At 54.1% G+C, this 17,867-nt stretch overlaps 1 protein-coding gene across 6 annotated transcripts in view; it reads right to left on the reverse strand.

Annotated features, from left to right (window-relative positions):
- BCL11B (BCL11 transcription factor B) overlaps positions 1-17,867 on the reverse strand; it is a 111,394-nt gene that overhangs the window by 50,962 nt on the left and 42,565 nt on the right. The window lies entirely within an intron of this gene.

A 17,867-nucleotide genomic window follows, 5' to 3' on the forward strand; every position in this document is an offset into this window, starting at 1 on the left:
CTGAGAACTGGGCTCATGGCAAAGTACAGATGGCCTCTCAAGGGTAGAGACACAGGCAGCAAAACTGGGAAGCTGGCAGAGGGCAGGGGCTCCCAAGCAGGGTACTGAGGGCACAGCTTCCCAAGGGGCACGAGGAGGTCCAGGCGAGCCCCTCAGAGCAGCTCACATTGGTCCAGCAGGGGACACTTGGATACTCTAAAGCCTGGAGTCTCCACACACAGCATGGGGGCAGATTCCGGGGCAGCGGCCCAGCCTTCATCACCACGCCCTCCCTCAGCCCAGCTACCCCCAGCCAGGGTCACTGTGGAGAAAGAGAAGACAGCTTCCCCTCTACCGACAATGACGATGATCATCCTAGGAGAACGGGCAAAGATGCCCTTCCTGGGGCCTCAGTGGCAGGCCCCGTGCTAAGTGCTGTGCACACACTGGAACCTAGGTAACTCCCTCCCCTCCATTCAGTAAGTGAGGAACCCAGGCTGCAAGACCGAGGTGAAGGGCCACCCTCACCCAGTTAGCAAGGGGCAGAGCTAGGACAGGCCCACGCCTGGAGACTCCCCGGTAGGGCTCTCTGCTCACCCAGCTCTGCCCCTGAACACACCAGCAGGGTGCTTTCAGCCAGCGTGCACCAGGAGAGAAAGATCCAGGGTTCCCAGGAGGGCCCGCGGTCGTGCACGAGGGCATCATCTGGGCACCTCACTCCCTCTTGGTCCTGTGCTTGTCTCACTGCTCCCTGGCCCTTCGCAAAGCATCAGAGAAGCCGGCAACGGACCCTGGTCCTCAGGGTGGAGCGTGGACGCACCATTCATGCACACATACACATCCATGCATGCAAACACACAGACATGCACACACACGGATACACGGATACATACGCTTATGTGTACATGCAGCACACGCACATGCCTCCTTCTGGATACTCAAGTCCACAGCCCTTACTCCCCAGGCTGACCTTCCTAACATAAATAGACCTGCTGCTTTGGGTCCAAAGGCTCTGACATGCTGGCCCATTTCCCACCCAGAGGTTCTCTTCAAACACTAACCCACCGTTCCATCCTCCACCGTGGGTACCTCCTTTCTAAACCCTTGTTTATTTTCTGGGAAATTTAATGGATAAACAACCTGCTTTGCCAGCCTGTGCTTCTCATGGTCTACATTTCTTCTTACTCATAAAACCAGGAAACTTCAACTTGACAGAGATAAATGAACTTGAACCTGTGCCCACTCTTACTCCACCACATACATCCCCCCAAAGATGTGATGATTCCAAACTTAAGAAATCATACTCCATGTCCAATTCCAAAGCAAGAATCTTCCCCTATGCTGGTCACTAACTTCAGGTCCATCTTCCCTGTCCCCTTCCATCTCGGTCTGTCTCAAATGTGTCCCAAAGCACCATCCTCATACCCGGGGGTTCACCTGAGCAGTGGGCAGGCTGGAGCACCTTGCAGAATAAAGGGAAGCGGAAGCAGAATGGACCCCTCACACACACTCACACACACAAAGACTAAATTTCCAAAAAATCAAGCGGTGCACCCAAGCCGGAGACGCAACTCCAGGTTGGTCTGACAGCTGCACCCTACGGGGCTCAAATCTCAGGTTTCTTCAATATGCAAGGTTGCCGTTTACCCGGCCCGGGCCCAGCCAAGACTCCCCCGAGGACCCCGCCTCCCTCCCTCCCTGCCCCTGCAAGCTACATGTGGGGCTGGAGGCCAGCCCGCCTGTTGCCCGGGCCCCTGGTGAGAGGGTGAGCAGGTGGGCAGCACAGGAGACCACAGCCCGGGTTGCTAACCCCAGCCTCACTGCATTCTCCATCCTTCCCGCCCGCCTTGGTGTTGTTCCCCCAAAGTGGGGTGCAGACAAGAAGTCTCTGGGTCCACCCCTTCCCTCCAGGGACACCTCTCCACCTTGGTTTAGGACTTGAACACTGGAAACTCCCAAGAAAGATATACCAAATCCAGAGGCCAGTTTCTTGTTCGCTTTCTCTTTTTTACTTCAGGCTGCGCTTGGAAGCTTGCATGATCTTACTTCCCCAATCAGGGCTCAAACCCAGGATCCAGTGGTTAAAGAGCAGAGTCCTAACCACTGGACCACCAGGAAACTCCCAAGACCAGTTTCTTAGAGGGAACAAAACCTAGCCTGTTTTCTGCACCCACCACCTGAGCAGGAAACACATGAGGGAGAGGGGACCCTGAGATTCTGTGTCGGGGCCAGGCACGGAGCAGGGAGCCCACTGCACCCCACGCCCATCTGCTTCCAATTCACATAAGCAGACAAGATAGGGAGTCTTTTCAACTGGACATTAATCATTGGCAGCAATTAGATCCCCGAGACCTCGCAGTGGGTGTGCAATGAGTCCAGGAAAGCAGGAGGCCCTGGAGCGCTGAACAGCAGGGCCGTGCCAACCTAGGTGCCCTGACACCCAGGGAAAGAGGGGCCCCGGGTCTGCTCTGCTCAGGTGCCGCCTGCAAAGCCCCGACTGTAATCAGATGGCAGAGGGCTGCGATGCAGAACGCCCGGCGGATTATTCAGCAATAAGGTGTAATTGAAAGGATTAACGTGAATGCGAGGTTTCCCTTCCAAAAATTCGAGGAACGCCAAAGCAACTCTCATCTGGGCTGGTATGACTCATGATTTAATAGAGGAACTTAATTTTCACTTCTGAGGAATCTGGGCTCCGGGAAACATTGTCTAAGAAACACTCATTTTGCTCCGCTGACAACAAGTACCGCCACCTCGAGAGTAAAAATAAAGATTTCCCTAGCTGGTCCCCTCCCCGCCGCCTCCCAGAATCCACCGTCAGCCACCGGGTGGACCCTCCATGGGCCTGGGCAGAGGCCAGGGTGTCAGAGGAAAGGGTGCGGTCTGAGGTCCACCAGGCAGGTCCTAACTCGATGGGGTGGCCGGGGACCAAGCCCTTCCCGTCTCGGAGGCACTGCTCAGGCTGGCCCGCCTGGAGGCACCTGGCAACCCTGCGCAGGGAGGGCCCCTGGCACAGCGCACCGCGTGGGCAGGATGCGAGGCTGCCCACCAGCACGACAGGCACAAGGGCATCTTCCTCCTGATGCCCGAAGGCTCCAGATGATGCAGCTCCCGGCACCTCCTGAAGACAGAAGGGCTCAGTGCCTAGAGCCCGAGGCACCGTCCTCCCAGCAGCACCGGCTCCAGGAGACAGAGCCCAAACTCCCCACCCCCTCACTGCCTGACACTGGTCCTCACACACAACAGGGGCCCATGGGACCAGGGCTCAGAGGTCAGAGTAACCTGTCACCACCCACCAGCTATCTAGTTAGTGGAGGTGGGATTTCCCACCTCCATGACGAGAAGCTGGAGAAACGCCCAACCCCTCCCTCCTGGCTCAGTCCCTGTGCCCACACCCACAACGTCCCTGCCTCCCAGGGACCTTCCAGACCGGCCCAACTCTGCTCCAGATTCCAATGAGCATCGAATTTTACGGAAAAACTGGACCCATGGTGAGCATCTGGGGTGCAGATTTCTGCAAGCAGCGGTACCTGGCAGGCCCCTGTTATCCTGCCTCTTTACCATCCCAGCTGTATGTTCTTATTTACATGGCCCCAGCAGGTCCCCGTGCCCACAGCTTCCAGCTGAGGGATGGTTCCTGAAGGGGAGGAGAGATCAAGCGAGCTAGCTTGAGGCCACAGCACCCGAGTACCACCATCACACCACGGAAGGGCCCCGCAGGTGAGAATTTCCCATCAAGCATGACTAGACACAGGATGCTCCAAGATACCACAGGTCCTCAGATGCTCACTGCCGCATCCTGGCAGCTCTGTCACCCGGCCAGTTGCAGCCAGGGTCCCTTCTATATCCTGTGCACCACTCACCGAGGTTTCCACGGGACCCAACGGTGACCAGGATGGGGGCCGCCACCCCTGCCCCGACCTTGCAACGGAGAACAGATACCCAGACCCCCTCCCCAACTCTTCCCCACCTCTGCTCAGGCCAAGGGAGAGGCACTCATTTATAAGTTGCCGATAATGTCACCCACCATTCATCCAAATGTGTCACTTACATCCCATTAGACTGTAATTATTTTTTAATTAAAACTAAGAAAACTGGCATGCCTGTGCCGACTTTATGCATCTGTTATGGGTTAAAATAGCTTTTAAAAAATGTTTCGGAGACCGCAGTCTATTGTGGCCACGGCCTCTGCCAAGGAAAACGCAAGCTTGCTTATTTTCTCCGTGGGGCGCGAGAGCGCCTGTGTGCGCCGGAACAGAATCGGCTGGCCGTGAAAAGAATTCTAAATAAAACACAAACATGGAATTTGGCAACGCCACAGAAGCAAGCTTAAGACTAATTCCAGCATGCGGACGGCTCTCACATAGTAAGTCTGGCTCCAGCATAAATGAAACCAGGCACTGTAAAATACCAAGCAAGTTGGAGTCTCAACTTAAAGAGACAGAACGCTGGTTCCAGGTATAAAAGCTTATTAAGCTGGGCTTGCGCTGGCTCCATAAATCCATAGGTTATTAGCTGTTTGCTTTCAGCCAATCCCTCCTTTCAGAGATGCATATGAGGAGAGAGAGAAAGAGAGAGAACAAGAAATGAAAACCATCACTTTGCACTTGACTTTTAGTGCAGCGGTTCTGGAAATACTGTGTTCATTATCTCGATTAGAGGAGAAAGATTATCAAACCTCAAATACACACAGACTGAAAAGGGAGGTGGAGACGCAGGAGGGACTGAGCGATGCAAGGGAAGAATGCCCGTTGCACTGGAAGGATGAAAACGGTCCTCCTGGAAACCAGAGGCAACAGGAGGCAGGACTCGGCCACCGGGGGAAAGCCACGTGGGTGCTGGAGTCCCTCCACCCGGGGAAACGGCAATGGTAAGCCTTGTGATAATAAGTAGAGTTACAGCAACAATAAAAATAGTAGAGTAATACCTGCTACTACCCCTCCCTTTCATATATCATCTGCAGTTGAAGCCAGTATAGAGTTGATAAAGCAGGGATGGTTCTCAAGTCTAATCAAGCGGTTAAGGGCTCTGAAGTCAGACTCGCCTTGGTTTCCAAGTCTGCAAAATGGGATAACAGCTTGCCCTCCTCACAGGGCTGGGCTGAGGGATACTGAGGATGGAGCCCACAGTGAGCATTTAGCAAAGCACCCCTAACAGAGTCGGGACTTTGAACCCAGCTCTCCAAGGGCAAAGTTGGACACCCCCTTCACCCCAGCACGCTCTCCTGGATGGGGCACCCTCCAGACTGGCCAGGTTTCCCAGGACTGGGAACTTCGGGCTCCCTCTGAGACTGGGGTGGGGCTAGGGACGCAGTCTCCTCCATAAGGCCCAGAGAAGGGCACTTCATCCACAGGGAGAGACTTGCCCTCAAAGTCTTCAGCGGGCCTCACAGCTGAAACTTGATCACACACACCGCGATCCAGGAAGAACTGCAAAGTTCAGGGAGGAAAAATAATCAGAAATGTCTCCACCATAAACACCCAGTCCTGGGCGAAACAGGGGCTCAGGGGAGGGCCCTGTTCTATGCTGACAGTGCTTCCATGCCACCACACACACACACATATGCACAGACATGTACACACACGCACACATATGTACAGCCAAATGCACGTACAGACACATAGACTCACATATGAACACACACGTATACACTTACCTACCCTCACATATAGGGCTTCCCACATGGTTCAGATGGTAAAGAATCTGCCTTTCAATGCAGGAGACACAGGTTTGATCCCTGGGTCAGGAAGATCCCCTGGAGAAGAGAATGGCAACCCTCTCCAGTATTCTTGCCTGGGAAATCCCATGGACGGAGGAGCCTGGTGGGCTGCAGTTCAACAGTCTCAAAGAGTCAGACACGACTTAGCACTAAACAACAACATTCACGTGTACACAAATACACGCGTACCCATGAACACACAACGACACACATTCACATACAGGCACATACACACAAATACACACCAAGGCACAAACACTCAGGGCCTTCTATTACGGAGTCTGTGCCAGGCCCCAGGACCCTGGCAGAGGCAATGGGAAAAACCAGGGAGAAAATTACATGAGGCAACGTTTGGCTCTGAGTGAAAACGCCACGGAACGTTTTCCCTCTGGTCTTGGTGATTCCTGCAGGTCCACTCAGACCCGGATTATCACAGCCCTGACCATCTTGGTCCCAGAGCTGAACCAGCGTCAGTCCTCCCAGTGGACCAGGTGTGGTCACAGTCAGGCCACGCAGGGACTATCCTCCCAGCAAAGACCCGCACGGCTACACGGCTGGGCTGCCGACGCTCTCACTCACCCACGACCCGCCTTGCTCCCAAGGCCCCTGCAGCCTGACATGGTGACATCACACATGTGCGTCTTCCTAAAAAGATGCTGGACGTCTTAGAAGATGCACACTAAAAATACTCCTGGCTTCTTAGAGGCGGTTTACAAAAATAATTGTATTTTCTTTTAAAAAAAAATAATAAGATTATAGGCAAGTATGTGTCCAGCTATTTTTAGCTTCTATTCAACTCTACTAATTTTTTGTCTCATAACAGTCATTGCAGACTAGTTTTTAAAGCCACCCCCTCTGTTAATATGTGTGTTCTGAACTGGCATGAGGCCAGAATTGGGGGGGGGTAGGGGGCAAGGGGCGCACAGCCTTCCATAAACCACGAAGGTCTGAGTGCTGTCCAGAGAGGACCCTGTCAGAGAATCATCGCCTCCTGGGGAAAAGAACATGTGGTCATTCCACTGAAGGTCAGCTCCAAGTTCAATCCACCACACATTTGGGGGGGGTGCCCTGCCTGTGCCTGAATCTGTGCCAGGCATTGGGAGTTCACAGAGGGCACCAAACTGGGGTTCCTGCCCTGGAGGGGCTCACAACCCGGGAAGGGGACGTGTTGTGGGTTGCATGGCCACCCCTGAAATGAAGCGTTCTTAGATGTTTCTAACCAAATCCTTAGAATCTGTGAATGTGACCTTATTTGGGAAAAGGGTCACTGCAGACAGAATTAAGCTCAGGATGTGAGACGACATCATCCCAGATTATCCGGGTGGGCTCTAAACCCAATGACAGTTGCCCTTTTCATTTTAATTATCCCAGAGAGCAGACAGATCCCCAAGGAGGAGGCCACGTGACCACAGCGGCAGAGACAGGAAGGATGCGGCCACAAGCTAAGGGACGCCTGGATCCCCCGGAAGCTGGAATATTCTCCCCTTTGGAGGGAGCGCGGCCCTACTGACACCGCGCTTGTGGACTGGCAGCGTTCAGAACTGTGAAATAACAAACTTCTACTGTTCGAAGGAACCCAGACTGTGGTCATTTGCTTCAGCAATCCTAGGGCCACAGAGAGAGATCACAGCTCTGCGTGATAACCCCCACCCTATCCCACCAGGGCTTCCCTGGTGGCTCAGGAGGAAGAGAATCCACCTGCAATGCAGGAGACCCAGGTTCGATCCCTGGGCCCGGGAGATCCCCTGGAGGAGGGTATGGCAACCCACTCCAGTATTCTTGCCTGGAGTATCCCCATGGACAGAGGAGCCTGGCAGGCTACAGTTCACGGGGTCACAAAGAGTCAGATTCGACTGAGAGACTAACACGTTCACTCTTCCGCCTTTAACAAGGACCCGAGGCCTCTTGATCAGAGGAGCAGACGCAGGGCGTTGCCCACAGTCCAGCTCAGGATGCCTGTTCTTCAACCCCTCCCATGCCAGCAAGGCTGGTGTGACGAGGACCCCTGCAGACAGGAGAGGTTCAGAGAGGGGCCACGCGGACCCTCAGACACCAGCCGGCTCTCCCTGGCCCCCAAGGGTCCCCACCCTAAATACACGCTCTTCCTGCTGACCTGAACCCAAATCAACACCCTAAGGACACAGCAGAAAGGACAGTGTAAACTGTCCATTTGCAAATCTTCCCCCCAAGGCTCAAGCTAACAGAATGCGTAGCTGACCGCTGAAAACCAGCACCCGGGCAGATGGGGCCACTGTGGGGAAGCCTTTACGAGTGACGTTAGAGACCCTCAAAGGGACCGAAGACACTGGCCCAGGACCACAGCCGCAGGCACCAAGTCTGAGTCCGGACGCCGGTTCCTGCCCGGACTCTCAGGTTTACTAACCACATAACCTGGGCCAGCTGGTGTCCACATCCCTGAGGCTTGGAGTCCTCAGCTATAAACCCCAACGGTCAGCTACGGGTGAGGAGGTGGAAATACTGGGCCCCTTGAGCACTGCCGGCGGGAATGTAAGAGGATGCAGACGCCGTGGGAAACAGGTGGGTGTTTCCTCAATGAGCAGAATTACCGTGTGATCCAGCAATTCCACCCTGGGTACTCGACCACCCTGAAAGCAGGGTCTCCAACCATTACGCACACACCCGCGTTCCCAGCAGCACTATGCACGGTAGCCAGAGGTGGAAATAAACCAGTGTCCAGCACAGGATGAATGGCTCAACCGTGGTCCATCCACACAGTGAGTATGAGTCAGCCTTCAACAGGAAGGTTATAACACATACGGGAAAAGAATCAGAAGGAGAATTGGTATAGGCATGCACTCAACTGAACCACTTAGCTGGACACCTGCAACTCAGAGAACATTGTAAATCAACTATACTTCAGCAAAGCAAAGTTTAAAAGGATAGATAAAAAGCAAGGTGATCCGAACACATGCCGTAACATGAATGAACCTTGAGGACACGGTGCTGAGTGACCCGCAAGACCAGTACTGCATGATTCCACTCACGGGAGGCCCGCAGAGCGGTCAAGTTCAGAGAGACAGGAAGGAGTGAAAGGTGGTTGCGGGCTGGGAGCGGGGCGGATGGGCAGAGTTTCGATCTGGGGTGACAAAGTGCCCGCGATGGACAGCGGTGATGGTAGTAGAAGGAGGTGAATGGACTTAATGCCACTTGACTAAAAATGATTAAGATGCTAAATTTCATGCTTTGTGTCATTTACCACAATAATAAAAAAATATTTTCAACACACACAGCCTCACACTGTTGTGAGAAAGAATCGGTGGAGACGACTGTATGCAGCCCGAGCACACAGTGGGTCCTCAGGCCATGGTTTCCCTGCTGTTAAAGCAAGAGAGAATTGTGCATGCCAGCTCACTGACTAAGTCACATCCGACTCTTTTTGCAACCCCATGGACTGGAGCCCACCAGGCTATTCTGTCCATGGAGTTTTCCAAGCAAAGAATACTGCAGTGGGTGGCCATTTCCTCCTCCAGGGGATCTTCCCGACCCAGGGATGGAACCTGCATCTCCTGCATTGGCAGGCGGATTCTTTACCACTGAGCCACCAGGGAAGTAAGAAAAAACTGGATGCTGGTTCATAAAACACCAGGAAATTCACGAAGAGGGCGCCTGCATCAGGAAACACTGGTTACACACGGCTCCAAGGCCGACTCAGGCGCCAAGAGCCTGGTCCCACCAGCCCTTCCTCACCTGTCGTGAACAAAAGGCCATCATTAAAAATGTCTGGGCTTAGGAAAAGATTCCAACTGCTCCCGTCTCTGCAGGGAGTGACTCCATTGTTGCATTGACCTCCTTGGAGAAGAACTCCCGAGCCCTCTGACCCCTCGTGCTGAAACCATAAAACACAGGTCCTCCAATCGGCCCAGGCTTGGGCCAGCCCCGAGCGGCTCCCCTGATTCATTACCTTGCCCCTCTCCCTCACACGTGCCAGGTGGAAGGCCAGAGGGGTGGGCAGTCCAGAGCCAGAAAGGGAGAAGAGCAGCGTGTGGCCCCCACACCCAAGGAGACCTGGGTTCAAATCCCACCTCTGCCCTCTGGCAGCTGTGCTATGTGAGGCAAGTCAAATCACCTCTCTAGTCGAGGTCACCTCACGGGTGACCTACAGAGTAGGTTACCTTCCTAAGAGAGATCCTTAAGTGTGTGGGAAGGCCCCCAGCAGAGAGCCTGAGGCTGGGGAGTAGGGGGGGAGGGACACACAGAAATGATGACCTGGCCGTGACCTGATGGCCCCCTGCTGCACGTAAGGACCCCAAAGGGAGAGGAACTCACCGTGGTCGCCTCCCCCACCCCGACCACACACATGGTCACACGTCATCCCCCACCCCGGCTCTCGGATTATTATTAAATAACGCCCCCAAGGAGGGGGTGGGCGCCTCGGGCAGGCTACAGATTCCACCCCCCCACCCCCGCCGGTACAACGCTGGGTGGCAGAACACCACAGAGGGACCCCTGCCCGCCAAGGGTTTCTTCCCACTGCTTTTTGGATTAAATTGGCCAGCCCTGATTATGTTTGGATAAACTTTATTTCATGGTTTAGACGATTTTGGTTTGATTGTGAAATATGTACAGCACGCAGTCCCTCCTCTGCCCCGCCCGGCCCTCGGGTTTGAAAAGTCAAGGACATCTTGTTCCCCCTACCAAAAAAAAAAAAGCAGCCACGAACACCTCCAGCTATAAGGACGACAAAAGTGGGTTTCTTCTGGAGGAGAAATTGCTTCCAGGAAACCACGTGCAAAAACAGGAGCGCATCGCACTCGCGCGTGCCTCAGTCTGCTTGCGCTCACAGATGTGAGCACGCCTTTGTGGGGTCTCAGCGTCCACCAGCTCCAGAGGGCCGGGCCAACTCAAGTGCTGGGAAGACTGAGAAGGGGCTCCAAGCCAACCTGGCACGTGAAGGAACTCAAGGGCAATCTGATGACACAATCTTTCCCCACACTCCAGGCCTCGTCTTCAATGTCAAAACTTCCCCATGGGGGGTCTGAGGGTTCGATACTCTGTGCTTTCATAAGTCACTAACAAGTCGGACCCCTTGGGGGCCAGCTGGGGCTACAGGGGGGCTCATGGGGTCAGTGGGATCCCCACGCACACATCTGTCACCCGGCCACGCCTGGGAAGGAGTCTGTCCCCACCCACCTCACCTCCACGAGGAGAACCCAGTGGTCCTCCGAGACCCTCCCAGCTCCCACGAGCCCAGTTGCGTAATTTCCCTCAAGCAGAGAAAGGCCTTAAGGAGGGTGTGCCTCCCAGTGTCTGTCCACCCCCCACCACCACTGTGAGGTCCTCCAGGGCAGAGTCCCCAGGGCGCTCATTCCTGGACCTCCACGTCCAGCCCAGATCAGGCAGCGGCATGACCCTCGGAGGAAGGAAGACACAGGGGACTCTCCCAGGACCATATCCGAACGCGACCTGGCTTCCCATGGGTGACCTGCCTTTCTGTCGCCTGCCTCTGAGCCACCAAGCAGCCCAACAAGGCAAAGCTGGAGGGACAGCCCAGAACACGACTCCAGGGTGGGCCAGACCCACGTTCCAGTCTCAGTTCGGCTCTTTGTGTGCTGTGTGAGCCCTGGTGCGTTGCGCAGCCTCTCTGAGCCCCAGTATCCTCATGAGCAAAAGGATGGGGCTGGACTCCCTGTGGCCCCGCGGTTAAGACGCTGCACTTCCACTGCAGAGGGCTGCAAGTTCAGTCCCTGGCCCGGGAACTAAGATCCCACATGTCACATTAAAGAGAAAAAAAAAAAATCTGCAAAACAGAAAGGATGTGGCTGCCTTTCCTTCCAGGTGTCACGAGGATGGGTGCCTGAGTGAGGTACATACGGTGCCCAGAAAGGTGCTGGGTCCTGTCAGGCCCCTGAGACACAGTGGCAAGTCTTAGGGGCAGTGATGGCACTGGGCCTTCCTCCTCTTTCATTCCTGCTAAGAAAACCTCCCAGGACAGACGTTCAAAGAGATAGCAACCAAGTCACCGGAGTACAGAGCACCCAAGGCCAGGCTTCTCCTTCCTGCCCCCCAAACTTCCCTTTGTCTGTGCTTCCCCACATGCTGGCAATCAGCTGTGACCACCCCAGGATGGAGGCCAATCAGGGGACCCTCCAAGGCAGGGATGAAGAGTGGGTACTTCTAGGGTTCCCATTTCTCAGATGGGTAAACTGAGGCTTGGAGAAAGACAGCGGCTAGCCCAGGGTCACATAGTAACACCAGCGCACCTTGAGAACAAGGAACGAGCGCGGTTCCGTCTCTGGAGCCTCCCACGATGCCTGCAGCACTTCCACCAATGTGTGTCCACAATGGCATTTAATTTCAAGCATAAATCCATGCCACAGAAGAGATGAGCCACAGAAGGGACAGGGCAGCCAGCAATCAAAGGACAATGACAGAAAGTCTCAAAGCTGGGACGCATGGACGCAGGTCCCCACCGCAGGTGGCAAAACTGGGGGTCCAAGAGGCTAGGTTCAGGGCTCCCCAAAACAAAAATTCTAGCAGCTGCCAAATCTAACTGCACGTATCACATGGCTTCAGCTAGATGATAAGTTTCCCTCTCCAGTTTCCAATATGAACTCAAGACGGGCAGTGATGTCTAGTGGGCAGAGGCTGGGGAAGGACAGAGCTGTGCCACAGCACATCTTGTGGCCTCTTCCCCCATCTATACCTCGGTGCCCCCCCTCCGGACGATGAACAGGTTGGGTAAGATGATCTCTCAGAACCCCTGGTCCCAGATCATTAAAAAATTAACTCAAGTCTTCAGGTCACTGGAGGCAGACCCATTTCTGGGCCACTCCATCCATGCAGAGGGCGCCCAGCCTCCTCCGCCCTGTTTGGATTTCCTTTCAAGCTGCAGAACGTGGCCGCCCTGCTCTGAGATCTGTGATGTCGGTGGCCAGTGCTGGTCCTTCTCATCCACTAACAGCTTTAAAGCGCTGCACCCAGCGCTGCATTAAAAATTAATTACACATGCTATTTTATTGCCAGTGCATAATGTAATGAGCACCAGCTGTGCTAAACAGCCAAACTCCTTTTTAAGACAGCTATAAAAAAAAAAAAAAAGGAAAGAAAGAAAGAAAGAAACTGCACTTCCAAATGCCTCTCCTGTCAGAGCAGAAAAACAGCAACATCTTGTGCGGATTTTGAACAGAATTCTTTGATTTAGCTCTGCCTTCAGAACGTCTGAAGGGCCGGCTCGGAGAGGCAAGTGGAATCTGGCGAGGCAGTGCAGCAGTCTCCACTGGGGATGTTGCTGGGACCCCCCTTTTATCTAAGGACAGTCACATGAGTAGGTGCCCCAGACCCCTACTAGGCAGCATGGGCCCCTCCTGGCCCTCAAACCCCCTCTGATGCCTGGTGGTGTCGAGATCTGGGTCTGCAGCTCTGGGGGACAGGGGACTTCCCTGGAGTCCACTCAAGCACTGCTGCCCTTGGCCACCTCCCCCAGGCTGGAGGGGCGGCTTCCTCTGACCGGGGGAGCCGTGCAGCCCCCAGGAAGCCGGCAGACAGACACCAGAGCAGACGCCAGTCACCACTGACGGTGGGACAGCCGGCCCCCTCCAGCGATGGAGACATCAGCGCAGGGCATACAGATGACTCTTTACATTTTTAATAACTCCCCTGAGAGCCCTTCCTCCAACAGTGAGCCAACCCCACCACAGCCCCTGGGACCTGGTGAGCCCAGAAAGACCCCACAAGGCACGTGACTCTGCAGCGAGAATCAGGAGAAAGGCAAAGGTGTGTCTGGAACCTTCCGGGACAGAGGGCTTCTGTCCACACACGTGCACCCACACTCAACTTCTCTTCCTCATCCCATACTCACCCCTCCCTCCAAGGTCTCCATGGAGGCCCCCATGCCCCAGCAGTGCGCCTCTGCACCCACCCCCGCCCCAGAATGGAGGCGGTGCCCCAGCGGGGGCCTGATGAGCACTGCCATCTTGGTCCACGTCGCCCTGTGGCTGCCCACTGATCCTCCGGTGTTAATCAAACCCAGTCCGAAATGAAACTACGGCTTGCTTCTCGTTCTAGTATGAAATGTGCAAAGCGCAGACCATATCATTAACATAAAACTTCCAGAAATAAGACCACTTTCCAGACAGACTGTATTAATTGCATCAAGCTTCCACAGCTAGGGTGGTCTCCTTCACGGCGTCCCATTGGAAGGCTCCAGTTATAAAAACCAACACAAAATGAACACTGGGATATAATTGAAGGAGGAGAAAAACGATAGATTCTACTGTGAAACCCTACTATTTACTTACAGGTATTCTTTTATCTTTATTGTCCTTTTAACCCATGCCAAGAAACCCCAGACTGGTTAAATAACACAGCAAGCACAATTTCAGTAGAAAAGTAAATTGAATTTAACTTTACAAGATTGCCCTGTGATTTCAGCATATACTAATGACTGCAACTGACTCCTTCTATTAAATCCAAACACTTCACTTCCCCGAGCCGGGATCCTGTGTGTTCTTGCTGGAGACCTTGAACTTCACCAAGCGCATGTATTAATCACTGTGGCTGATGACCATTTGCGGCTTTTAAATATGCAATGAAGTTTCTCGGTTCCTTCACCACCTCCCAAAGCTGGTACACCGCCTGAGCCAGCCAAGAGGCTAAATGCCTTTAAGAATGGAAACTAGGGATCCAGCTTCAAGTAAGATTCCAAATGGAGCCAGGCAGGTAATGATATAATGATGTGAGACTCATCCTGCTTGTGCATGAATCAGAATGTCTGGAGGGTTCGCTCAGCAAGAGGCATTGTTCTCAGCACCTGGCGAGCATGACCTCATCCAAACTTCAGAACATGCTTTCAATGACCCCATTTTACAGGTGAGGAAATTGAGGCAGAGGGGTAGAAATGATTTGTCCAAGGTCACACAGCTATACAGGACAAAGCAGTCTTCACTCTGCAGTCTGATACTCTCTCTAATGACTGCCTCCCCATCATGGAAGCCTCAGAACAGGGAAAGGTTTGGGAGTCCAAAACCCAGTGGTTCTCTGAAAACCCCAGCCCCACCTCGGGAGCCCTAGCCAAATCCCACACAGGCAACCCCAGCATCTCAGGAATCGAAACTGAAGATCAGTATGAGAGAGGAGCCTTGCTTTTAAATGCTACACATGTACCACATGCAGAGAAGGCACTGGCACCCAACTCCAGTACTCTCGCCTGGAAAATCCCAGGGACGGGGGAGCCTGGTAGGCTGCAGTCCATGGGGTCGCAAAGAGCGGATACGACTGAGCATCTTCACTTTCACTTTTCACTTTCATGCACTGGAGAAGGAAATGGCAACCCACTCCAGTACTCTTGCCTGGAGAATCCCAGGGACGGGGGAGCCTGGTGGGCTGCCGTCTATGGGGTCGCACAGAGTCAGACACGACTAAAGCGACTTAGCAGCAGCAGCAGCAGCAGCAGCAGCATGTACCACATGGGCTTCCCTGGTGGCTCAGTGCTAAAGAATCTGCCAGCCAATGCAGGAGACACAGGTTCCATCCCTGGTCTGGGAAAGTGCCCTGGAGAAGGAAATGGAAACCCAGTGCCTGATTCGTGTCTGGAAAACCCCATGGACAGAGGAGCCTGGAGAGCTACAGTCCATGGGGTCACAAGAGTCGGACACATATATACAAACATATATATATATATATGTATATGTATATATGTGTGTGTATATATATATATATATATATATATATATACACACACTAAGTCACTTAAGTAGTGTCCGACTCTGCCAGGCTCCCCTGTCCAAGGGATTCTCCAGGCAAGAATACTGGAGTCGGTTGCCATGCCCTTCTCCAGGGGATCTCCCCGACCCAGGGATCAAACCCACATCTCTTATATCTCGTAATTGGCAGGCGGGTTCTTTACCACAGGCGCCACCTGGCAAGGCTAGAAGGGGAAACTGACGTCCAGAGAAGGGAAATGACTTATTCAAGGTCACCAGCCAGGTGGAGTCAGGGTCCGGACCAGAGCCCCAGACCTTTGACTCCCCAGGCACCTTGGAGAAGTTCGTATGTGGAATTTCCCAGGGAACACATTTCAGTTTCCAGGAACACCCCCAAGTCAACAGGCATAAAGCAAAGGGGACCCCTAGTCCCTTCTCCTTCCTGTGACGATCAGAAGGTCTGGCATTGGGGTCCTGGGAGGCAGGGCTGTTTAGGATGCTCCCAGAGGGAAAGGTATACACACACACACACACACCTGTGTGGTTTTCGCCCCCATAAAATCTCATCCTCCTATAAATAACCTTGAATGCATTCACAGGCATGCGATTAACCTGGGTGAACACGGTTACACCAGGGTTTCCCATATTAATTTGAAGACAGAGGTTCAGTGCATCCTGATCCAAAAAGGGACAAAACAAAGTTAAGGACGGCAGCCCCTTTCCGTCTTTACAGAGGACCGCTTCTTCCTAACGGGTTACTGGGAATTTAATGACTCCTTTCAAACTACTAATTAAACAGGCACTAAAAACACTTTAGCAAACAGTCCAGTGCCAGGGACAGAAGCCACAAAGGGACAAGCATCACTGGAATAGGATATTTTTCAGGTACTGACACTGATCTGAAAACATGATGGCACAACCTGACCCAGGCTAATTACCGCAGACCCAAGGAGGAAAGAGTGGGACTAGGGATCGGGGCAGAGCGTCCGAAGCTGAGAGCCGACCCCTGAGCAGGCCATGAGGAGAGGCCCAGGGATCCAAGGGACAGACACGGCCCCATCTCGCCCCGCCCCCCCCAGCACTGCCAACAACCACAGGGGCTGCTCCCAAGTTCTGAGCCCTGATGGCATCAAGTTCTGAAGTCCAGGAAGGCCTCTGAGCCAGGTGAGCCAAGGCCAAAGGGGAAGCGGGTGCAGGATGGGCGGCCGGGGATCAAAGCCCACCTCTGCCCTCCCAGCCCCTCCCTCTGGTCCCCATTCCCGCTCCACCACCTGGCCCATCACACTGCAAAAGTTACAGGAGGGCTGGGACCCGCCAACTGCACCTCAGTTTGCACAAGAATGAGTGAACGAATGAGTGAACGCATGAATGGGAGCCTCGATACCTCACGTCTACGGGGCTCATCCACAAAGTGGGAACAGGAAAGCTACCTCCTAAGGTGACTGTGAGGATTAAATTCAAGAAGGCACACCACATGCCTAGTACAAGGCAGCACACAGTAGGCCCTCAGTTCACGTTCCCTACAAGGAAAGCAGGCTGCACTGTGGCTAAGCGGGACAGAGTAAGAACATTCCCCAGGACGTCAGCAGAGGGGCATGGCCCAGTGGGAAGAGGGGTGGCCTTGTTGGGAGACGGCCTGGTGGCAAATCCCAGGTCGCAGCCCGGCCCAGCCACTGGCCCCCCCACCCCTGAGCCTTGGCTTTCCCATCTGTAAAAAGGGATTAATTAACTCGCGCTCAGCCATAGCTTCTAAGCAGAGCCAGAGATTAAGCACAGCGGAAGGCTGAGCCAAGCCCTAGGCAACTCCACTGCCAGGGAGAGCCTGTTCCTGCACCAACTTGACCGAGTCCAGTCATGAACACTCAGGCTGACCGTCAACAGTACGACCCCCCGCCCAACAGCTGCAGCACGAATTACGGGAAGTCAAGAGAGCCATGCAGCCACCCAGACGGAGTAGGTGCCCTGCACTCAGCAAGCAGGGGTCACAGCACAGACCCACGGAGCTAGGACAGAATGCCCCATCGCCCTGGGCACCCGGGCGGCTCGGGACAGGGAGCCACCCTCTTTGCAAACTGTGCAGATGCCTTCCTGGGTGATTCAGTCTCTGCTCTGTGCATTCAGGACCCAAGCCCAGTACCTATGACATCAGCATCTGTCACAGGAAGGGGCACCGAAGGCTTCAGGCCACCATCCCACCAGCAGGAAGGCCTGGGGCTGGGCTGCCCACGGTCCTCTGCAGAGCTGCGTCTCTAACAGGGGCCACCCCTTGGGACAGCTTCAGCTAAAAGTAAAACCTGCCCCCCAAAAAACACAAGTCTCTTTTTCAGTGCTCGAGTCAAGAGAAAGCCAGCAACACGCCTAGTGCCAAAGCAGGGACACACGGAACCTGCCCTGGCGGGGCACTCACCCTGTCCTTTCCTGGTCCCTGCGGGGCACCCGCCACCACCCATGTCTGTATCAGCATCAAGGCTCCTGCAGCCTCAGTGTCTTTTACATCAGGCTCTGCC

The sequence above is a fragment of the Bos indicus genome, chromosome 21 (assembly GCF_029378745.1).
Source record: "Bos indicus isolate NIAB-ARS_2022 breed Sahiwal x Tharparkar chromosome 21, NIAB-ARS_B.indTharparkar_mat_pri_1.0, whole genome shotgun sequence".
Classification (NCBI taxonomy): domain Eukaryota; kingdom Metazoa; phylum Chordata; class Mammalia; order Artiodactyla; family Bovidae; genus Bos; species Bos indicus.